At 32.5% G+C, this 25,580-nt stretch overlaps 1 non-coding gene across 1 annotated transcript; it reads left to right on the top strand.

Annotated features, from left to right (window-relative positions):
- The first annotated feature begins 13,777 nt into the window (after positions 1-13,777).
- On the top strand, positions 13,778-13,848 carry TRNAC-GCA (transfer RNA cysteine (anticodon GCA)). Its single transcript has one exon. It is a non-coding gene; the product is annotated as a tRNA-Cys (tRNA).
- The last annotated feature ends 11,732 nt before the right edge of the window (positions 13,849-25,580 follow it).

Raw genomic sequence — 25,580 nt, 5'->3', positions numbered from 1 at the left:
ATGAATATTAATTGGAAATGGTGGAGTCACCCATTTCTTCAGTGACATTTCTATCTGACTTATCTTGCTCGGTAGATTTTGGAATCCATTGCTGTTTCATTTGCTTTTGAATGTTGTCTACTTTGATTTTCTTCTCATCTTCAATTCTTTTGATATTCATGCAATTTTTATCTATATGACCAAGTTCTGTACATGTATAGCACCTTACAGTAGTGTCCTTCTTCCTTAGGTGATGTCTAGCACAATTTATGCCAGTATGTCCATATTCTCCACAATAGTGACATCTGCACCAGGTGTTGTAGTCCCATCCGAATATAGCTTTGACAAGTTTTTCAGATGGATTGAATGATTTGGATTTGCACTGGAATGCCTTATGACCATGCTTTTTGCATTTGTGACAATTGCCCTCAAATTTTGGTTTTTCTTTACACTCATTTGCCTTGTGACCATGCTGATTGCAGTTGAAGCATTTACCATTGAATTTTTCTTTCCTATTGCTCCAGCATTTGTTTGATGTATGACCTAACTTGCCACAGTGATTACAAGTGAGTCTTTTATTCCTTTGTTCACCTTGTTTGGAGGATTCACCAGCTTCCTTGTATCCAAGACCAACTTTGCCTGTTTGTCTGTGAAGATTCTGCTTATTTAATTGATTCACATCTGCCTGAGATTTCATCATCCTTTCATTGACTTTCCTTTCAGAGATTAGGTCATTTTCCAAGCTTTCATTGATTTGTCTCTCAGATCTTAAGTCACTCTATAGACTTTCATTGATTTTCTTTTCAGTGTTTAAATCATTCCTTATTCTTTCATTTTGTGCTCTGAGAATCCTGATTTCTTCATTTGCATTGGCAAGTTGGTCTATAAGATCATCATGCTGATGAGATTGATTGTAGATTTCATGACTTCTATCTTCCAGTTCTTCTTGTGCTTTGTTTCTTTGATCCAAAACTTCACATAGCCTGATTGACTATATTTCTTGTTCTCTCGTAAGCTTTCTTACCTCTTCTTGAAGAGATCCATTCTTTCCTAGAAGTTCTTTGATTGCTTTGTCAGCTTCTTATGAATTGCTTGATGGTAATAGATCTTTAATCCTTTCTTCAACATAAAGATGGTCATTCATTTGTTTTGCAAGTTTCTTTCTTCTTTTTAGGGATTGAGAAAGATGTTCCTTTGCTTCTTTGAGTTGAACCATGGCCATTTCTAGATCTAACTTTTCATTTTCTATAACTTTCTCCAGTCTGAATATCTCCATTGATTTTGATCTTTGCTCAAGCTGTCAAGCTTTGTCCTCAGAACCAAAAAAGCTCTGATACCAATTGTTGGAAATATTCAAGATATAACAAGTTACTGAGAGGGGAGGGGTGAATCAGTAACAATACACCTTTTAATCAATTCAACATAAACCAGTAAAGTATTCATTCACCTAATCTGCAGCATGTAAGAGATAAATAAACATCCAAAACATATATACACAAAGATTTTGGTGACCCAGAAACCTTCCAAAATAGAAAGTAAAACTGGGGTGGGGATGAAACCCACAAATCTTCTTTACTACAGTAGGAAGTTAGCCGGTTAAGGCATACAATGATCATTTTTGGTGATCTGCCCTGTTAAGAGCATGAAGGATTGCTAGATCCACCTTGTTAAAGGATTTGAAACACACTTTATAAGTATGCACTCTGTTAGGAGATTTTATACAAAGACTGTTAAGTCTACCTGGTTAGAGGATTTACAAGATGATTCACCTGTTAGGATGAACCAATCAGATCTATATATAACTTGATTAGATCTTTTGTAATTGATCACCTCTTGTGATTGATGAAGTCTTTGCTGCACCTTGTAGACCTTGCTAATATACTGTTCTGATGCTATATTCGCATCACACATCCTTTCATTGTTATTATTATTATTGTTGTCTCCTTTTTACAAAATGTAAAGCATTATTTATACCATTCCAATAATAATAGATGCAAGTTCAGCTGAACACAAGTAAACAAAATACAACTGAGTTGGCCAAATGGTAAAATAAACTCGAGTTCTTTAGACAGACATGATGACCTTCTGATACACAGCAACCACCACATTACACGGCATCATCATGCACTAGGTAGAGGTAGGGGCACGGTTCATACTAGTCATACAACATTGCCTAGAACTTGGTAACCATTGGTGACTCAGTAGATATAGTGTTACTCGAAAGAAACTAACTTCTTTTCTTACCGACTGAGCTCGGTTAACGTTGAGTCCTTCTTTACTTGGTTAATACTCCTTTCGTCTTCACTCGGTTAATACTACACTCGGTTAACACTAAGTGCAACTTTACTCGATTAACACTACTTCCATCTTCACTCGGTTAACACTAAGTTCTTAATTAACCGACTGAACTCGGTTAATACTGAGTCTTCAACACTCGGTTTGAACTGTGTCTTCGATGCTCGGTTTGGACTGTGAGAAAAGTGTTGTCACTAATGGCAAATAACTTTATGCCAACAATCTCCCCCTTTGGCATTAGTGACAAAAATAATTATGAATCAAAGTTTATGTACAGAAATTGACATACAGTTCAAAAGTTTTCAAAAATGCAAATCTTATTAGACGTGTCTACATATATGTCTCCCCCATACAATATGCATAGTATTTACAAGTCAATACATATGTCTTTGCACAATTAGCTCTTGAAGTTCTATCTCCCCCTTTTTGACAATAATGCCAAACAATTTACATAGAGATTCCAGAATGAGAGATAAATCCTGAATGTACCTTGAGAATAAGAGCCAAAGTCTTATCCCAATTTTCTTGCAAAATTTTGCTGGTGGAGAGTGCTATTTGAATTTCTGCAGAAAGTTCAATCATATGATCTGCAATTGACAAGTTGTTGTCATGGATCAATGTTTTGGAATGGGCAATATGCTTCTGCATTGTATCCATGATAGGAAGAATCATATTCTGGATATCAATCAGAGTAGACATGATTCTTGCTTCCTCTCTCAGCAATTCTGCCTGTTTCTCTGACAAAAATCTTATTTTATGATGATGGGATGAACTTGCACTGTGGTCAGATTGCAGCATTTGGGCACTGACCTTCATGTCCTCATCAATTTTATTCAACTTTTCTTTGATTTCTTTGGTATACTTGGTAACATCACAAAGTTTCCCAAAAAGTGAAGTTACATTATTAAAAGAATTCTCAAAATTACTCAGAATTGTAGACAATTCTACCTGTTTTAATGCAATATGCTGAGCAATGTGCTCAAGCACCTTATTGTCAAATTTCTTCTCTGCCTTTTCAATCAATTTTTCTTGGCCAAAGGTATCCTCATTGAATTTATATACAACCTCTTCCAACTAAATCAAAATGTGTTGAGTAGAATCTACTTCAACACCTATAGCCTCTGTTATTATATTTTTAGCACTTTCAATAATGCTATATTCTTGGTCTCTTTCATGCCTGAGCTATTTTTGCCTAGCCTTTTGCTCTAATAGTTGACTGAGCATTCTCATTTCATCAACAAATGTTGTATCTAGATCTATTTTAGGAATGACAATGTCCTTATCCAATTCAATTTCCTCATCCATTGTCTTGCTGGAAAACATGTATCTTTTTGCTTTTCCTGCAAAGACTTCATCTTGACCCTTGGAAACTAAGATTATAGTTGATGAGGCAGGGCTGGCTGAAAAAACTAGAATAGGACTAAGTAGAGGAAGACTGAGAGATGTGCTAATAGTATCAAAAATTGATGTTACTCCCAAAATTGCTGTAGAGGATGGAGTGGGAGAACTAACAGTTGCCAAAATTGGAGCAGGAGAAGTCAAAATTGTAGTACCTGTAGGTACACTTACTATACACTTTGTAGTAGAAGTTGATGTGCTTGATGATCTTACTGCTATGACTGAGGAAGACTCATTCAATGAAGGTGGCTACACTCGGTTGATGAAGTGGTTGACACTTGCATAGATGGTACCCGGAGCTGAGAGGAGACAGGTGAAGATTGATCAATTGATGAGGTCAATGAGCTCACAATCTCACCAGTAGAAGCTGTAACTATTTTAGGTGGAGAGTGTGGAAGAGATGCAATGACTTCAGCTGTAATTTTTACTGGATCTTCTTCCTCTTTGTCTTGTTCATCTTCTTCTTCCTCCATTTCTTTTTCAGCTTCTTCTTCCTCAATTTCTTTTCTAGCTTCTTCTTCAACTTCTAACATTATTGAATGGAGATCCCCTAGAATATCTTCAATATCATCATCACTGTTGTCAATTTCCTTGATTTCAACAGTATCATCACTAGATTTGTGTAGATGATAGATGTTTTTCCACATGTTTGTTGCATCATTTACCACATGCTCAATATCTTTGACAAGTATCAAATAGGTGTGGAATCTAATCATCATGTTACCTTCGTGGTCTTTTAGTGATTTTTTCACTTCAGCGTCAGTGAGACTCGGTAGGAGATTCCTCAGGGTCTGCTCATAGATGTCTTTGACAGTCTTGGTTGCAGCTTCCCATCTTGATTGCAACCTCTCCAATAGTTCTTTGGAGATCTAAGAGGCTATCTGATCCGATGAGTATTTCCATTTACCCATCTTGTTCAGTACCAATTCCTCAATCTGCATCTTTTCCTGTTCTGTTCTAGTTTCAAACTTCAATGCTTTGAAGTTTGTGAAGCTAGCACCTGCTTCTAATTGCTTCAATCTTGCCTCAAATGTGAGTGGAGGCTTAACGAGTACAGGTTCCTTCTTCCCCTGTCTTGTTCTCCTGGAGAAAACTACAGAAGTTTCCCTTTTAGGTTTGGTGATGATCACCTTACCTTTCTTTCGTTGAGGCTCTTTTTTTTTTTTTTTTGACTCGGTTTCCTCTTCTTCTTCATAATCTTCTCCTTTGCCTTCTGTTATCATAAGAGAACCAACTTCTATTTTTAGTTGGGCTACCCTTCTCTTTCCTTTGCTAATGGCCTAAGGGATTTTAATTTGAAGCTCAATTCTGGCTTTAGCTTGATCATATGTTCCAAAAATTGGTTGCCTTGGGTCTACTGGTTCATTCACCAGTGCTTCTATGATGTCCCTAGTTTCATCAATATTTACCTCATAGGGAAGAGGTTTCACCCATGCTACCCGAGGCCTGACTGCCTGTATGTATACCTTGTCGTGGTCTACCATGAAGCATACTTCTTCCTTGTATTCTTCAACAAGTTTGGGTGGAATTCGGAACCTATGGTTCATTCTTTCCTTAAAATCTTCAAAATAGTTATCCAAAACACTGTCAAAATTTTCACCTAATTCTGCAATGAACTCATTTATCTGATAAAGAATTGGAATATCTTTACTCCATACTACTGACCCCTTTCATGGAAAAGACTTTTGAATATAGAAAAATAAACAAATCAAAAGTGAACCGAATTTGCAGGGATTGTTTTTGGAAGTTCTTATGCTTTCCATATTCTTATTGAATTGGGACAAAAGCAATTCCAATAAATCAAATTCTACATTCTTCTCTTTCCAAATCCACAGCTTCACAGGATATACTATTTGGATGGCTTGAACTATAGATTTTGTGAGCAATGACATGAATACCAAATCTCAATTCAACGTCAGCTACTGTACTGAGCTTAAGTCCCCTACCATCACATTCTTCTTGGGTCAGTCTCTACAATTCTTCCCGACTTAGGGTTTTGCTAGTCTTGGCCTTGCTCAACATAGGGAGTCCATTAATTTTGCTAATTATTTTCTTTGTGATGGGCACTGGTTGCTCTAACTACAATTGGCCATTGTGAACTCGATTGGGAGTGAGTACACGAAGATTTAGGTTCATTTTTTTCTTTAAATTTCTTTTAAGTTCATAGCCTTTCCGGTAGCTTCATCAATGTTACCTACCAAATAAAAAGATTGTTCGGGTAGACCATCTAATTCTCCAGAAAGGATCATTTGAAAACCTCTAATCGTCTCTATTAGACTCACAAATTTACCGGGGGAACCAGTAAATACCTCTGCTACAAAAAAGGGTTGTGACAAAAACCATTCAATTTTTCTTGCTCTTGCCACGATTAAACGATCGTCTTCTGATAATTTTCCTAATCCAAGAATAGCTATAATATCTTGAAGTTCCTTATAACGTTGCAAAGTTTTTTTAACTCCTTGCATAGTTTCATAATGTTCTTTGCCTACGATCGAAGGTTGGAGCATAGTTGATGTAGAATCTAGCGAATCTACTGCTTAATTTGAACAAATGAATTTATTTTGAAATAAGATCAAATAAATTTGAGAGTGCAAGTGATTAAGTCAAGTGAGTCAATGGATAAAGCTGGCTGGCTTGAATCATAAGTAAAACCAGAAGAACAAGCTTATGTTCCTCATTTCAACGATGAATTCCCTTTACTAATCGAAAGTTAAAAGCCTTTTTATAAATGATAAAGGAAGTTTTTCCCTGTAGTAAATTAGGGTTTTCTACATTCACCATGAGTCCTAAGTACTCAAAAACAAATGTGTAAGAGAAATAGTGTACTGACCATGTTAATTCTATTCCATGAGTCAGGAGAGCGATCAGACTGCAAAAATAAGAAATTTTCATTCTTCCTTATGACGAATGAAGATCTATGTGAAGAAAAAGATCTATCTGATAGAAATTTTCTATTATGTTCCAACTAGATCACACCATGTATTATCTTGAATAATCCAACAGGTTATTCTTGGGTCTGGGGGTTTAAACAAATGGATGACTTCCAAAGAAATTCAAACAAACATCGATCTTGGCAACAATTCTTTTTATATCCACTTTTTTTTTTCGAGAATATCTTTACGCAATTGCTCATGATCATCATTTAGATAGATCTGGTTCTGAGGAACCAACAGAAATTTTAGTTTCTAATTTTTTGAGTTTCCTAGATGTAAAATATTCAATACGTCGAATACATAAACAAAATAATTCAATTAGTTTATTAGAGAATTTCAATTCAAATCAATTCATTGAGTACAATAAGAATACTTTTAAATCGATACTAAAAGGGTTTACAATTGTCTTGGAAGTTTCGTTCGCAATGCGATCAAAACATTTCATAAAAGGAATGGATGGATGGAATAGTCTCTGATCCATCCATTGCATATTTCCTTTTATGGAGGATAAATTACCACATTCCAATTATATATCAGATATACAAGTGCCCTATTCAATTCATCCAAAAAATTTGGTTCAACTTTTTCATCGCTGGATCCTAGATGCTCCTTCTTTGCATTTATTATGATCGATTCTCCATGAATGTAGTTTTAGTAAAGAAAATTTGCAAAAATCTCTAACTACACAGAGAGAAAATATGTTCTCCCTGTTCCTTTGGAATTCTTATTTGTATGAATGCGAATCATTTTTAATTCCTCTTAGTAAACAATTTTTTAATTCACAGTCATTGTTATATGACTCTTTTCTGGATCGAACTCATTTTGAGAAAAAGATCAAAGATATTGTTATATTTCCTCCTCAAAAAATTTCAACAAAAAAGATCTGTTTGTTGAAGGATTCTTTCATCCATTATGTGAGATATGGAGAAAGATCCCTTATAGCTCTAAAGGGTACGCATCTTCAAGTGAAAAAATGTAGATATCATCTGTTTCATTTTTGGCAATATTATTTTCATCTTTGGTTTCAACCGTATAGGATATGCAGTCTTGAATTATCCAAGATTTCTTTTTCTTTTTTAGGGTTTTTTATGCATGTTAAAATGAGACCTCTCATGGTTAGAGCCAAAATGCTAGATGATTTATTCATTACTGATCGTATTACCAATGAATTAAACTCAATAGCTCCGATTAAATCAATTCTTTTTTTTTTAGCTAAAGAAAAGTTTTGTGACATCTTAGGGTGGCCAATTAGTAAATTGTCTTGGACCAGTCTATCAGATGATGATATTCTCGATCTATTCAATCAAATTTGGATAAATCTTTTTCATTACTACAGTGGATCCATCAATCAAGATGGTTTATATCATATAAAGTATATACTTTTAATTTCATTTGCTAAAACTTTGGCCTATAAACATAAAAGTACTATACGTTTAGTTCGAGAACAATTAGGTTCGGAACTCTTTACAAAATCATTTCAAAAGAAAGAGAATCCATTTCTTCATCCCTTTCAAAAACTCGTTCACAGAGAGAATGAATTTGGAATTCAAAAATTAGCCAAATAAACCCCCTGGCTAATTTTTGGCAAAAGATGCAGAATAAACAAATAGAAAACTGATTTTGACCAATGAAATGCTTATTGAGCAATTTCCAAGATCAACTTATGATGCTATAGATCTTTTCCAACCAAAAATCCAACCAAATGATGGATCAAATCACTACATGGAGAAAGCCGTGTGCAATGAAAATCGCAAGCACGGTTTGGGGAGAGATTTCTTGCTCCTATTAAAAAGAGCAGATAATCCACTCCATCCGATGAGCTCCGAGTTCAAGTCTCGAGAAACCCAGAGTACCAGAATCTAGCACCTAAAAGTATTTTGTCTACTTATTGCAGATCCAATGCAATTCAATGTTATTCATTACTCTTAACCAGCAAGATAGGTAGCATCCCAATGTTCGAGAATCATTCTTAAGAAATGAAAGGGTCTTTCTTACCCATCAAAAGAGTTTTGTCTAATCACATTTAACTCCAAGGTGATAATATTTATTACCTTGAATCATAAAGAAAGAAGGAATGCCAATAGAGTACATTAATATTGTAGGTATTAATATCTACGGATACTATTGAAAACCATTTCAATATAGGTGCATATAGTTTATGGAAGGAAGAGGATACTATGAATTTTATGAATATTTATAACCATGTCAAAATGTTGTTTGACATATAGATATGACTCATATTATAATATTGAATAACAATCCTTATGTGTATGCTTGGGAGCTTCTAATGATTAAATAAACCAAGTTATAACCATGATCGCAATTCTAGAAAGATGCGAAAGTGCAAGCCTATGGAATCATTTTTGTGATTGGATCACTAGCACTGAAAACCATCTTTACATTGGATGGTTTGGTGTCTTGATGATTCCTACCCTATTGACTGCAACCTTTGTATTCATTATCACTTTCATTGCCACTCCTCTAGTAGATATTGATGGTATTCGTGAACCTGTTTCCAGTTCTCTTCTTTATGGAAACAATATTATTTCCAGTGCTATTATTCCTACCTCTGCAGCCATCGGTTTGCATTTCTATCCCATCTAGGAAGTAGCTTCTGTTGATGAATGGATATACAATGGTGGTCCTTATGAGCTAATAATTCTACACTTTCTACTTGGTGTAGCTTGCTATATGGGTCGTGAGTGGGAGCTTAGCTTCCGTCTAGGTATGCGTCCTTGGATTGCTTTTGCATATTTAGCTCCAGTAGCAACAGCTACTATTGTTTTCTTGATTTACCCTATTGGTCAAGGAAGCTTGTTAGAGCTAAGGGCATCCCAATTAGATTGAATAGGATGATAGTTCCTATGGATCTATATAATCGGCGCTTGTGATCAAGTCACACATCGCAGTATACTAGGTCTTCTAATTCTTTACAAGTCTGATTTAATAGATTCACGATATAACTGGGACGTCATTTGAAATACCAAATATGAAGAACTAGACATGTCAGTTTAATGTATCCCATTTGATATCTTTGAATTCGAGGATCAATAACAAGTTCAACTCCACATTGAGTACAAAAATTGGAGTCGTAGTTTTCCTTCTCATTTTCTATCATTGGAGGTTTTACACAAGGACAAACTCCCCTTTTCCTAGGTCCAAATATCCTTTCACAAAGTAATCCACCTCTTATTGGTTCATAAGTTCTATAATCTAAAATCTGTTCTGCAGTCACTTGTTTGACTCTTTCTCCATTAGGTAATATTCTTTCAGACCAAGTGAGAATCTGCTCGGGAGAAACTAATCCAATTTGAAGTTGTTCATGTTTATTTTGGTCATTCATAATAAATAAATTTTGATTCATTTTGATCAAACTTCCTTCTTATCTATCTGAAAGTCTATCTCAGATAGAGTAGTATGATTCAATTCTAGAGCTAAAGATCGTAGTTCTCAACTGAGCAATCAGAAAGATTCTATAAAAGTGGTACATTTAGGCATTGGTTCTCCGTTGAAAATGGCACCAAATATTTTTTCACGAGTGTCCATATGATCAAATTTTAAAGTAAGTATCTCATGTAAAATATAAGCAACACCAAAACCTTCTAGAGCCCAAACTTCCATTTCTCCTACTCGTTGTCCTCCTCTAGAGGATTTTCCTTTTAAAGGTTGTTGTGTAACCAACGCATAAGGTCCACAGGAATGTGCATGAATTTTTTCGTCAACTTGATGGCACAATTTCGATATATAAGCTATTCTTATTGTAACAGGTTGTTCAAAAACCTTTCCTATTCTTCCATCAATTAATCTATGTTTTCTAAGATTATCAGTTTCAAATACACATGGATTAGCTATTTGATTGCTAGCTTTATAAAGCTTAGAAAACACTAGTTTTCTAGAAGCTTCTTGCTTGTACCTTTCGTCAAAAGGTGGAAGTCTATAATGTTTGTTCATTAGTTTTCCTGCTAAACTAAGTAAACATTCAAAGATCTATCCTAAATTCATTCATGAAGGTACCCCTAATGGATTTAATACCATGTCCACTAGTGTTCCATTTTGTAAATAAGGCATATCTTGCCTGGGCAAAATTTGTGAAATAATACCTTTATTACCACGCCTTCCCGCTACTTTATCACCCACTTGTATTTTACGTTTTTGTAAAATATATACATGAACTTTTTCTATAATATCGCCAAGGTAATTGTCTTCCTCCTCCTCAAACTCCTGAAAGCATCTCACATCGATAACTCGACCTTTTACACCTTTAGGGACTCTGAAACAATTTTCTTTTCCAGTAGGTGCCTTAATATCAAATAAAGCTTGTAATAATTTTCCTTCTGGAGTATTTATTAGTGAGTCTTCTTCTGCTTCCAGTATTAATTTACCTACTAATATATCACCTGTTTCTATCCAAGATCCTATCATTACAATGCCATTTTTGTCCAGATGATGGAGTAAGTAAGCATTTAAATGAGGTATTTCTCTAGTTATTACTTCAGGGCCTTGGTCCGTAAAATAAACTCCAATTTCGTAGCTTACGATCTGAAAAGAAGTAAAAATGTCTTCATATAACAGACGTTCACTAATAAGTATTGCATCTTCAAAATTGTAACCTTCCCATGGCATATAAGCCACTAAAATGTTTTTTCCCAAAGAAAGTTCTCCCCCTGCTATAGCTACACTGTCTGCTATAATTTGTCCCCTCTTTACATATTCCCCTTGGCAAACTTTTGGTTTTTGATGCATACAAGTATCACTATTAGAACGTTGATATAGAATCAATTATGTTTCTATATTGTCTCGAGCAATAGATGAAGTTATGATTATATTTTCACCATCAATATACTTTATTTTTCCCCCTTGCTTGGCTATAGCTACACTTCTTGAATCTAGAGCTACTTGGCCCTCCAATCCAGTTCCAACAATACACTTCTCAGGTTGAACAAGTGGAAGTGCTTGATGCTGCATATTAGAACCCATTAAAGCACAATTCACATCATTATGTTCGATAAAAGGAATAAGACAAACTCCAATAGAAAAATATTGGGAAGGGAAAATACTTTTGAAATGAATTTGGTCCCATGCAAAAAATAAAAATTCTTGCTGAAATTGAGCTGCAATCAATTGTTCCTCTGGAACCCCTTGATTTAATGCCAGAGAATTTCCTATAGCTATCCAATAGTATTCATCTTCTCCCGGTAATAGATAAACCATATGGTCTTTGTTCGATCTCTCAGATAGCCTATAGAATGGACTTTGTAAAGAGCTGTAATGACCAAGCATTGCATAAATAGATAACGATCCAATAAGCCCAACATTTATTCCTTGAGATGTCGTAATCAGAAAAATATGTCCATAATGACTAGGATGAATATCTCGTGTATGAAAAGTAGATGTTCGACTTGTCAATCCTCCAAGGCCCAAAGAGCTCACTTTTTTACTGTGAGCTATTTCTACCAATGGATTAGTTTGATCCAAAAATTGTGATAAGTGATGTAACCCAAAAAAATTCTAAAAAGTACCCGTTAATGAAATGAAAGTTTCCAATTTAATAAGAGTTATTCTCTTTTTAGCATTGATTGATACAGCAGGTAATATAGTTTTTTCAACTGCTTCTCTGAAATCATATAGAGCTAATCATAATTGCTCTTGTAATAAATCTGCTACAGAACGAATATATCGATTTTGTAAGTGATCTATATCATCGGGTGTACCTACTCCAAATTGCACTTTGATAAGGTAATCCACAACAGCTAATATATCATACGGTAATAATAAAATTTTGTTCTTAGGTATATCAAGACTTAGTTTTTTATTCAGATTTCATCGACCCATCTTTCCTAATAAACATTTCATTCGAAAAAATGTTGTTACTTTTTCATCTATAGACTCAAAATCCAATTCTTCTTCTTCTTCTTCTTCTTCTTCTCCTTCTTCATTTTCATCACTTATGTAAAGTTTTTTATAAAGTTTTAAAATAGCTTTCCGCTTCCTGCCATACCAATCGTACTTGTATGTATAATACTCCTTCGAATATTGGAAAAATGCTTTAACATTCTTATAGTTAAAAATATCTTCAAAATTTAGACCCATAGCCAATAAAAAAAGTAAAACAAATATTTTTTTTTGTTTATACAAATCCATATCTTTTTTTTTTTTTTTATTAAGCTCTAATCTTGATCTTCCTCCCTAATCTGATATTATTGTGCCAATCCAGATAATGTTTCCCGATAGTTTTCATTTCCAAGTGTAATAAATACTGAGGCTTCTTACTATTTGATTGACCACGACTCTGTAATTTCCATTTATTACAAAAGTTCCTTTAGAATTCATCAAAGGAATATCTCCCAGATATAAAATATGGTCCTGTATTTCACAAGTTTTCTTAGTTTTCTTAATCAATCTTGCTGGTACATATAATTGACAGTTATATGTAATAGACATATATACAGCATCTCTCTCTTTAATGAAAGGTTCTGTTAATTTATATTCAGAACCAAAAAGAATAATTTTTATATTTTTATTTGAGCTTTCAATTTTTGAAAAGTTGTTGATTTCTTCTATTAAGCCTTGATTGATAAAACGAAAAAATCCTTCAAGTTGTATTTTACCAATTTGGGGAATTGTCAATATTCCTTTATTTTCTTCTAATCGCATTGAATGTTTGCTATCCTATATTTCTATAGTAAATTTTATATTTCGATATTGTATTCCCCATTAATCTAGATGAATAAATTCAACAAAAAATTGACATGTTTTGTTCACTATATCAAAAAAGAAAAAAGAAAAAAAGGAAGCTATTTTCTTTTATTATTAAACAAATGATATATGATGTAAATATTTCTATAGTTGTAAATTCTCTAGTTATTGACAGACAAAAGTGGATTTAGTATACTTAATTGGGTACTCTAAATTCCTATTCTATACTAAAGGTAGGAACTTCAATTCCTAACCGATATTAATAGGTTATAGGTTCCATTTTAATAAGATAATTGAAAACCAATCCCTCTTTTTCCTATTGGAAAAGTCTAAATCCCCTATTAGACCTGGGGACTATAAATTGGTTATATAGCATATCCGAGTGAAAAAAAAGAATACGTGAAATACCTTACATATCATCTCCGATAAATAAAGCAAAATATAGTTTTACTTTAGGATAAACTAGATATGGGGATGGCGACATAGCCAAGTGGTAAGGCAGGGGACTGCAAATCCTCGATCCCCAGTTCAAATCTGGGTGTCGCCTTGGTAGTCTAAACAAATACAAAAGTCTCTATTTGTATCCATGTCTTTTGGAGACAACTTGTGTAGCTTCAGGTGCTATTGCTAATATAGCAAATAAAATTGAATTTAATCATTAATGTCTGATCTAATAGGTAGTTTATAGTAATTAGTTACAATAAAATTTTTTGAGAAGCCTCTACTATCGACTCATCCTTTCAGAATAGGAAGGCAAAAGATTCCCACTTTGCACTATTTTGAATAGTTCCATTATCATCAAGAATCAATAATGATATTATTATTTTTTTAAACTTTTTTTTAGTTTTTAAAAAGAGAGGGATTCGTATGGATATAGTCGGTATCACTTGGGCTGCTCTAATGGTAGTTTTCGATATCGCTTGGGCTACTCTAATGGTAGTTTTTACTTTTTCTCTTTCACTCGTAGTATGGGGTAGAAGTGGAATTTAATAGAATTTGAATAGTCCTTCTGTGTTTAATCATTCTGTTAAAAACAAATAAACAATGATTATTACGATGATTAAATCATTACTATCATTAATTATTTATTTATCGTTAAATTAAATTATCAATGAGATGATTTATAATATCAAATTGATCATGTTAGAAATAAAATTCTACTTCATATTTAGAAAATATGAAGTAGAATTTTATATAGTGAACCATACTATTTTTCACTATACATCTGTTAAAGCATATGGAGCATTATTGCTCTGTGTTTTCCATATCAATTTTTTGCCTTTACGATATACAATTTTGTGTATTACTATGGAATAGTAAACAATGCGTATTCGTATTATCAATATTTTGAAAATATTATTCAAATCAAAATAACACCTATATTTTTATTTACATCAATTTTTCCAGAGATATGTAAGAAATTATGTCTAGTTCCCACGAGACAAATTATAATTTAGATCTACTTATCCAAAATCTGTATATAAGTGGTATAAACGAAAAATTTTTTGTAACTACTTCTCAAAAAAATCTACTGACCGCTATAACTTTTTTATAGTTACGATTTAGACTAATTCTAGATTCTAAGTAATCACTCTAGTTCACTTTGAGGCTTCGTTTGCACGTAAATGACAATTAGAAAAGCCAAGACAATTTACTAATTGGCCACCCTGAGATGTCACAAAACTTTTCTTTAGCTAAAGAAAAAAGAATTGATTTAATCGGAACTGTTGAGTTTAATTCATTGGTAATAAGATCGGTAATGAATAAATCATCTAGCATTTTGGCTCTAACCACGAGAGGTATCATTTTAACATGCATAAAAAACTCTAAAAAAGAAAAAGAAATCTTGGATAATTCAAGACTGCATATCCTATACAGTTGAAACCAAAGATGAAAATAATATTGCCAAAAATGAAACAGATGATATCTACATTTTTTCACTTGAAGATGCGTACCATTTAGAGCTATAAGGGATCTTTCTCCATATCTCAGATAATGGATGAAAGAATCCTTCAACAAACAAGTCTTTTTTGTTAAAATTTTTTGAGGAGGAAATATAACAATATCTTTGATCTTTTTCTCAAAATGAGTTTGATCCGGAAAAGAGTCATATAATAATGACTGTGAATTAAAAAATTGTTTAATAAGAGGAATTAAAAATGATTCACATTCATACACATAAGAATTCCAAACAAATAGAGAGAACATATTTTCTCTCTGTGTAATCAGAGATTTTTGCAAATTTTCTTTACTAAAACTACATTCATGGAGAATCGATCGTAATAAATGCAAAGAAGGAGCATCTAGGATCCAGCGACAAAAAAGTCGAACCAAATTTTTTGGATGAATTGAATAGGGCACTCATATATCTGATATATAATTGGAATGTGGTAATTTATCCTCCATAAAAGGAAATATGCAATGGATGGATCGGAGACTATTCCATCCATCCATTCCTTTTATGAAATGTTTTGATCGCATTGCGAACGAAACTTCCAAGACAATTGTAAACCCTTTTAGTATCGATTTAAAAGTATTCTTATTGTATTCAATGAATTGATTTGAATCAAAATTCTTGAATAAACTAATTGAATTATTTTGTTTACGTATTCGAGGTATTGAACGTTTTATAGCCAAGAAACTCAAAAAATTAGAAACTAAAATTTTTGTCGGTTCCTCGAAACCAGATCTATCTAAATGATGATCATGAGCAATTGCGTAAAGATCTTCCTAAAAAAAAGGCGGATATAAAAAGAATTGTTGCCAAGATCGATGTTTGTTTGAATTTCTTTGGAATTCATCCATTTGTTTAAACCCCTGGACCCAAGAATAACCTGTTGGATTATTCAAGATAATACATGGTGCGATCTAGTTGGAACATAATAGAAAATGTCTATCAGATAGATCTTTTTCTTCGCATAGATCTTCATTCATCATGAGAAAGAATGAAAATTTCTTATTTTGGTAGTTCGACCACTCTCCTGACTCATGGAATAGAATTAACATGGTCAGTACACTATTTCTCTTACACATTTTTTTTTCGAGTACTTAGGACTCATGGTGAATGTAGAAAGCCCTAATTTACTACAGGGAAAAACTTCCTTTATCAGTTACTAAAAGGCTTTTAACTTCCAATTAGTAAAGGGAATTCCTCATTGAAATGAGGAACAAAAGCTTGTTCTTCTGGTTTTACTTATGATTCAAGCCATCTAGCTTTATCCATTGATTCACTTGACTTAATCACTCGCACTCTCGAATTGATTTGATCTTATTTCAAAAGAAATTTATTTGTTCAAATTAAATTGTATACATATGTCAATAATTTGTATACATTATTATTTGTATATGCATTGAATTCCTTGATCCGCCGCTTCTGCTGATCAAAAACGAAAGTCGAGATTCTTAGAACGACATGCTGCTTTTTCCATTTTTGTTTTTTCAGGATCAGTCGTAGTCTTACTAATTTTACCAATGGTATAGACAAATTTAATAGTTCATCCGAACATGTAAAAGACCATAGTTGCACTTAAAAGCTGAGTACTCTACCATTGAATTAGCAACCCTTATTTGTATAGATACAGCCGAAGTAGAGCAGTTACTTGATTCAATCGATCAGAAATAGAACCTTTACAATAAATCATCAAGGATATTAATAATCAAATTGAACTTTACCGTTTCTTAATCAAATCAAGTGATCTTTTTGGATCAAAAAAAATTTGATCTATTGAACGAATTCACCATAAAAAAATAAAAAAGAAATAGCGGATTTATTATATCCAAAAAAATGCTATTGTCAATCCCGAAATGTTGGGAAGGATTTTTGGATTGACATTATATTAAGATGAAAAATGATTAGGACTATAAAGAAAAGCTTGTTAGAAATGGCAGTAAAGTAAAAAAAAAGTACAAATTTATTATTTTATTTAATGAACAAAAAACGATAACAATTGTTTATCATTTTTTGTTTCATTCATTCATTTCATTCTCACAATTCTAATCTTTTTCATTTCTTCTCCTTCTCTTGAAGAACCGCTTAACAAAAATCCTTATGTGCTTCCCTATAAAAGATCACACAGGAATAAAATACATGAAATGAAGATATAATAAAACAAATATAAATGGATAATAATAAGACAACCATGATACAAAACTTATATAATAACTAAATTTTATATGATCTAAACCTAAACGTAGACGCATTATTTAGAATACCCCCTTTTTAATAAAAAAAATAAATTTGAAAATGCATTTAAAACGATAAATTTTTGCAGAAAAATACCATGACACAATTTCTATAAATTGAGTTTCTAATTTGATAAATTATACAATAGCACTATAAATAAATAAAACTCGTTTTATTCTTATTGATTGAACCCAAATTCCTGAAGAGCTCTTTGAGACTTAACGTCAAATTCGATAGGTAGCTCATTGATTTCACTTCAATTAACCCTAGATTCTGCCCCTAGCTTTTTTAATCCATCATAATCATTCAATTGAGTTGAGATATCTCCTTCTTCCAATTCTGCCATTGAATAGCGAGGTTTTGCAAAAATCATTACTCCAAGTGCATTCTGCAGAAAATAATCGCATGTCTTTGTACCCACAACTAAAAAGAAACTATCTTCAATTTTTTGATATAACTAAGATACATAGCTAATTGGACAAAAAGTATGATAATTACCTGTCTCACATTCGACAATGAGAGTTTCATCAATTTTCACTAACATAAATTATTATAACTATGTGGATTAAATCGTCATAAACCCAAGTAAATTTTCCTTATTATTTTGATGTTTCCCCTCATCAATAGGATTGAGATAAAGGTCAGAGAGTAGATTGAATAATTCTCGATCTAGAATCTCCTTTGGCACAATACCTTCTGGTTGGGACAATATTTGATCTGCTATGTTTAAATAATATTCACATACATAGTTAAGAGATGGTTCAGATCCAACCATTTCAAATAAAGTTTTCCCCTTGACCCTCGAAATTCGAATATCTTCAATAAGAGGTAACACTTCTATTACAGGCATTGGACAGGCCTCTACATACTTATTGATAAGATCTCTTTTAGATGTGTGATTTCCAACCAAACCTACTAGTCGGAGTGGATGTGTACGAGCTTTTTTCCTTATAGAAGTAGTAATATGATTAGCTGCAAATAATGCATCAAATCCATTATCTGTGATAATGAGACAGTAATCTGCATAGTTCAATGGAGTAGCAAAACCTCCACAGACCATGTCACCCAATACATCAAATAATATTATATCATATTCATAAAATGCATTTAATTCTTTTAACAATTTCACAGTCTCTCCTACCACATATCTCAAATTCCTCCTCTCCCCACATAGAAGTCGAATATAGTGTAATATGGTTGTTATATGGATTAACTAAATTTATGCAGAAGTCCCCTTCAAAAGTAAGTAAATACATACGAAACATGTAAAAGGCAGTTAATCTTGCTGTGAACCAAGTTATTCCCCCAAAAATGGGAGAATATAACTTACTATCACTAAGAATTTGGTCTTTAGACCAAAAACAAGAAAAAGGTGGAATACCAGAAAGAGAAAGTGTTCCTAAAAGAAACGTGATTCCCGTAATTGGCATATATTTCCTCAAACTACCCATAAGAGCCATATTTTGACTTTTACTGGGGAAATATCCAACAATGGGTTCCATGTAATGGATGATTGATCTAGATCCTAGGAACAATAATGCCTTAGAATAAGCATGTGTAATCAAATGGAATAGAGCGATTTGATAGGAATCTATCCCTAGAGTTAACATCATGTAGCCTAATTGAGACATAGTAGAATAAGCCAAGCCTCTTTTAAGATATTTTTGAGCAAGAGCCATTGTAGCTCCCAATAGAGCTATTATTCCACCTATCCAAGAGATAAGATACATTATTAAAGGTAGAGCTTTAAAAAGAGGAAAGAATCAAGCTACAAGAAAAATTCCTGCTGCTACCATAGTAGTAGCATGTATAAGAGCTGAAATAGGAGTAGGCCCTTCCATAGCATCAGGTAACCATACATGAAGTGGAAATTGTGCAGATTTGGCTATTGGACATAAAAATAAGAGAAAAGCACACAAAGTAACAAAAAATGAACCAACCCCATCAACAACAGTCAACTCGTTTAATTTTTCAAACAAATATTGAAATTCAAAACTACCTGTTACCCAATAAAAACCTAGAATTCCTAGTAAGAGTCCAAAATCCCCTACATGATTAGTTATAAATGCTTTTTGACAAGCATTAGCCGCGCTGAGTCACTTAAACCAGAAACCTATCAATAAATAGGAACACATTCCTACTAATTCCCAAAAAATATATATTTGTAATAAATTAGGGCTAATAACTAACCCCAGCATAGAAGCATTGAAAAAATTAGGGTAAGCAAAAAACCTCACATATGTTTTATCGTGTGACATATAAGTATCGTTGTGGATCATAACCATGGTTCCAACTGTTGTAACTAAAACTAACATAATGGAAGTAATTGGATCAATAAAATAGCCTAACTCTAATGAAAACTTATTATTAATAACCCAGGACCAGAAATACCGATAGATGGGACCACCAGTAATCTGTTGCAAGAACAAATTGAAAGAAAGAAACATAGCTACACTTAACAGAAAAATGGTAATAAGAGCCCACGTACGACGAACACTCTTAGTTGCTCTTGGAAAAAAAAAGGATCCTAATCCGATTGGTATAGAAGCTGAAAGCAGAAGGAAAGGCACGACCCAAGCATATTTGTATATAAATTCCATAGGAAGATTAAAAAATTATTCTCAATATTTTGATATTCCACATTCTTGGTTTCCAATCCACTAGACCCTGAAGAGAATAAAATAAAAATGATAGATCATGAATAAAGAAGAACAATAGAATATGGGATGCAATCTTATCGATTTCACATTTAATTTTTACTTTTTTTTATCTTTTTTTTTTGCAAAATATTTGCATTAGTCAATACTGATACTAATCAAATATTTGTAAGATGAGCAAGAACGAACTCTTTTTCAGTTTAGGTACCAAGCTATTAGTTATGTACACACACATTCTTATTTAGAATTCAATTTTTCATTGTAGATTAATAGTAGTATTAAGAATAGAATTGAATAGAAAATGAAACCAATTAGAATTATTAATATGAGAAATAATTGAATATCTTAAAATGATATAGTTTTCATTTACTCAAAATTCGATATATGTATGTAAGTGTATGTAAGAATTTATTAATTGTTATCAATTTGTATTGTGGATCTCTTGTTATTAGTAAATAGTATATAATAAGGTTCCAAAATGAAATAAAAATATGATAGAATATTCTATCATATTTTTATCCATAAAATGGAACTAAACTATAAACAATGAATTGAATTTAAAGATATATAAGAAGTGTACAAAATAAAAATAAATATATAGTATAATAAAAAATATATAATATATTCAAAAAAATTCTATTTTTCCTAAATAAAATTGAACTATGAAAATATTATGGATATACCAAAAAAATGCACTTCTAAATCCAAAAATAGCATCGTAACAAGGTTTGGAGGAAAAAAGCAAATTCAGACGCAAGAAAAGCTCGCTCTTATGTTACGAGTTATTCTTCTTTAAGAGAGTTTTTCTTCAGTGAGAAGGATGGGATGATAATAATAGGACCAAGACCAAATATACCAAGAGAACTACTAATGGGAAAAAAGCCCAATGGTTTTCTTCCTCCCTTAGTAGATGAAGAAGACTCCAAAAATAATGAATAAATTAGAGGAAGTGGTATAGCTATAGTACACCCTCCAAGACCCTAGAGAGGAGCAATGGGAATCTCTAGGGTCTCTTGGAGGTACTTGGAAAAATGAAGGGACACAGTTCTATAATCTACTATAGCTCTTCTCTCTGACCTTAAATATGGGAATTTATTAATCATTTTGTCATCCCTTTTCTTTTTTCTCAATGGAAAAGGAGAGTGTATCATTCTTTTTAATAATCCTGGATAAACTCTGACATTAAATCTTGCTGGTATGGTAACTTTATTCTACAAAAGTTGCATGTTATTTATGCCAAAGAGAAATTCATTCAATCGAAACATAGGAAGGAATATATAGACCATGAAAAAAAAGAAATGGATCTCATTCTTTTTTCTTACTCTAAATTAAATTAATCAAATAATATTGAACTTCGGAATATTTTTTTATGATAAAAAATTTGTCTGTTCACTCCTCTTTGATTCCTAGAGAACAAACAGGATCTGTTGAATCTCAAGTATATTATTTAACCAGTCCAATTCAAAAACTTACTGAACATTTGGACCTGTACAAATGAGACTACTCATCCCAAAGAGGTTTGTGGAAAATTGTGGGTAAACATAAACGAATTTTGATTTATCTGTTCAAAAAAGATAGACTTCGTTACAAATGTTTAATCGATCAATTAGATATTTGTGGACTGCATTAATTTTGATTTGAATGAAATTTTCATTTTCAAAAATTATGTTTTATTAAATTTTGAATCCTAATGAGTCATTCTTTTTTTTTGTTCTCATTGATTTTTTTAATCGGGAAAGAGCTATGATTATGGTTGCTAGGGAGCAAGACCTCATGATGGTAAGTATGGGTCTTCATCATCCATCAATGCATGGTGTTCTTCAACTTATTGTTACTCTAGATGGTGAAGATGTTATTGATTGTGAGCCTATATTAGGTTATTTACATAGAGGTATGGAAAAAATTGTTGAGAATCGAACAATTGTTCAATATCTCCCCTATGTAACATGATGGGATTATTTAGCTACTATGTTCATAGAGGCGGTAATGGTTAATGCAACAAAAAAGTTGAAAAATATTCAAATACCTAAAACGGCTAGCTATATTAGAATTATTATGCTAGAGTTAAGTCGTATGGCTTCTCATTTGTTATGGCTTGGACCTTTCATGGCTGATATTGGTGCGCAGACTCCTTTCTTTTATATTTTAAGAGAGAGGGAAATGATAAATGATTTATTTGAAGCTGCCACGGGTATGCAAATGATGTATAATTATTTAGGTATTGGAGGAGTAGCTGTAGATTTACCCTACGGTTGGATAGATAAATGCTTCAATTTTTGCTATTATTTCTTTCCAAAAGTGACCAAATATGAAAGACTTATTAGAGATTCAATATTTTCATTTATGACTATAATTAAGGGGGAATCAAAATGGAAAGAACATTTAACATTTTATAAATATAAATGAGCAAATTATTATGAATCGGAATTAAAAGACTAAGTCCAATTAATTCAATTAATGATGACCCTCCATGGATTCTCCTATATAAGCTGTGGCTAGAGTTGCAAAGATTAGAGCTTGAATGCCACTTGTAAATAATCCTAGGAACATTACAAGTATAGGTACCACTAAAGGTACTAAGGAAACAAAAATGGCAACTACCAATTCGTCAGTTAATATATTTCCAAAAAGCCGAAAACTAAGTGATAGAGGTTTCGTAAAATCTTCTAATATGTTAATCGGTAAAAGTATTGGGGTTGGTTGAATATATTTACCAAAATAGCCTAAACCCCTCTTTGTAAGACCTGCATAAAAATAAGCTACTGATGTGAGAAAAGCTAGAGCTACTGTAGTATTAATATCATTTGTAGGCACGGCTAATTCTCCATGAGGTAATTGAAAAATTCCCCAGGGGAAAAGAGCAACTGCCCAATTAGAAACAAAGATAAATAAAAACATGGTTCTTATAAAAGAAACCCAAGGACCATATTCTTCTTCGCCAATATGAGTTCTAGCCAAGTCTCGAACAAATTCGAGAACATATTCCACAAAATTTTGAGCTCCGTTTGGAACAATTTGTGGGTCTTGAATAACTAGAGTAGCTGAACTTAATAATACAACAATTACAATCCAGGAAGTTATAAGTACCTGTACATGAACTTGGAACCCCCCTATTTGTCAATAAAAATGCTGACCTACTTCCACACCGGATATCTCATAGAAAAAATTCAACATGTTAATAGGAAATTGTACAATATTCATATTACCCTTTCTATATAAAGATGAATTTCAAAAAAAAAAAGATTTTGGTTCAATGACCGATTCCTCAATTATTTCACTATCATCAATTAGGTTACGAAATAAAATAATGAAATGATTACTTCATTGATTAAGAAGATTTCTGTATTTCTAGACAAATATATCTTAATCTATTATATAAGATTTGGGAATAGTAGCCAACTTAGCTTTAGCTTCTCTTTTTTTTGTTTATTCACTTTTTATAGAATTACAATGCTCTACTCGTGAAAATTGCTAAAATTAATTTATTTAGATCAGTCAGATTCGTCCTCTACCATCATAATTGGCTGGGATTGGGATATCCACGAGATCTGGGTCACAATCTGTATCAACTAAGCAAATTGTGGGAATACCCAAAGTTCTACATTCTCGAATAGCAGTATATTCTCCTTTTTGATCGAGAATTATTACAATATCGGGTAATTTTTTCATGTATCTAATACCTCCCAGATCTTCCTATAATTTGTTCAATTCTCTCCTGAGTATTGCTACTTCTTTCTTTGTAAATTGATCAAATCCTCCCGTATTTTTTTTTTCATTAAATTTTTGAATTTTTCAAGTCTTGCTTCTGTAGTAAACCAATTAGTTAACATACTTATGAGCCATTTTTTATTTACATAATAACATCGAGCTGCTAAAGTAGCTAATTTAGCTGCATCAGCTGTTTGATGTTTTGTACCAACTATCATAAATTGTTTTCCTCTTTTTGCTCCATCAAACACAAAATCACAGGCTTCTAATAAAAAATGAGCAGTATAAGTCAAATTTATAATATGACTATTTTGACGTTCTTTAAAAATGTAAGGTGCTATCTTAGGATTCCATTTTTTTGTCTCATGACCAAAATGAACTCCTACTCTTACCATTTCTTTCAAATTGATGTTCCAATTTTTTTTCGTCATTTTTTTTTTTTGCTTTTTAATATGAATTGGAATACCTACATCCCAATGGAATGGGTTAAATTGCTTGCCGTAGCCTACTTGGTACAAGTATTCATTTGAGTTTTTATTTTTTTTTATAAAATAAAGAAAATTGTTAGATTTCTTTCTTTATAAATTACTTTTTTACTACTCCTACTCATTTTGATTTTTTCTTTATTTTGACTAGTTTTTTTAGAACTTTTTTTTTTGTTTTTGCAATAAAACTTTAAAGAAAAAATCTTTCACTTTTATTGGAAATATATTTTTCTTACTCATTCTCGGATCTATTTTACTCCATTTTTTCAAATGGTTGAATCCAGTACCAACAGGTATCATTCTCCCGAGAATAACATTTTCCTTCAAGCCCTTCAACTAATCAATGTGACCTTGAAGAGCAGATTTCACTAAGACCCGAGCAGTTTCCTGAAAACTCGCTTCTAATAGAAAACTTTGAGTATTTAGAGATGCGTTTGTCATTCCCAATAAAATGGTTCGATAGTTTATTATTTTTTCAAGAGCACGATCCATTCTTTGTGCTTGTGATAATCTAATGAGTTCTCCGAGTAAAAAAAGACTATTTAGTCCATTTTCAAAATTTTTATTTTTGGACTTTTTGACATCTACAACTAAAACTTTCAATGTAATTTGGCGCACAATAATTTCTATATGCTTATCAGAAATTTGTACCCCCTGGGATCGATAAATCTTTTGAATTTCATTGACCAACTGATTCTGACTATCCTCCATAGTTATTCTAACACTGGTGAATGACCCCCAAAAGTTTCCAAAAAATCTTGCCAAGTGTCTGTTCAATTCTTAAATATTTTTTTCGAACCTCCACGCTGTTTAGCATGACATTTTGAGTGTCGCGTGTCTACCATTCCACCATCAAGGCATTCAAGAAGCTGATTTTATTTCATCAAATATTTGACAATAACATTGTTTTATCATATAATAGAGTGAGTTTAGTTCAATAGTGGAAGAGAAAGTGGATCGGTTTGACAACACAATATCATTGTTTTGTGATATAATAAAGTGAGTTTAGTTCAATAGTGGAAGAGAAAGTGGATCAGATAGAATATTCTGTTTAGCTTATTAAATGAAATGGTTGAACGAAACCTTTAGAAATATGTTTTATTTTCTATTAATAAGTCAATAGTCAATTTTGGATATCTTGATTAACATAACATAAGATTGAGAATCACCGTGATTAGATTTCAATAGCCCTTAATTAAGGAGATTTGGCAGGTAGGACACATATATAAGATAAGTAATGATATAC

This window comes from Cupressus sempervirens, chromosome 3 (assembly GCF_028749045.1).
Source record: "Cupressus sempervirens isolate cs-2001-9-10 chromosome 3, ASM2874904v1, whole genome shotgun sequence".
NCBI classification, from domain to species: domain Eukaryota; kingdom Viridiplantae; phylum Streptophyta; class Pinopsida; order Cupressales; family Cupressaceae; genus Cupressus; species Cupressus sempervirens.
Note: the sequence above shows the minus strand (reverse complement) of the source record. Positions and strands in the feature narration are given on the sequence as shown.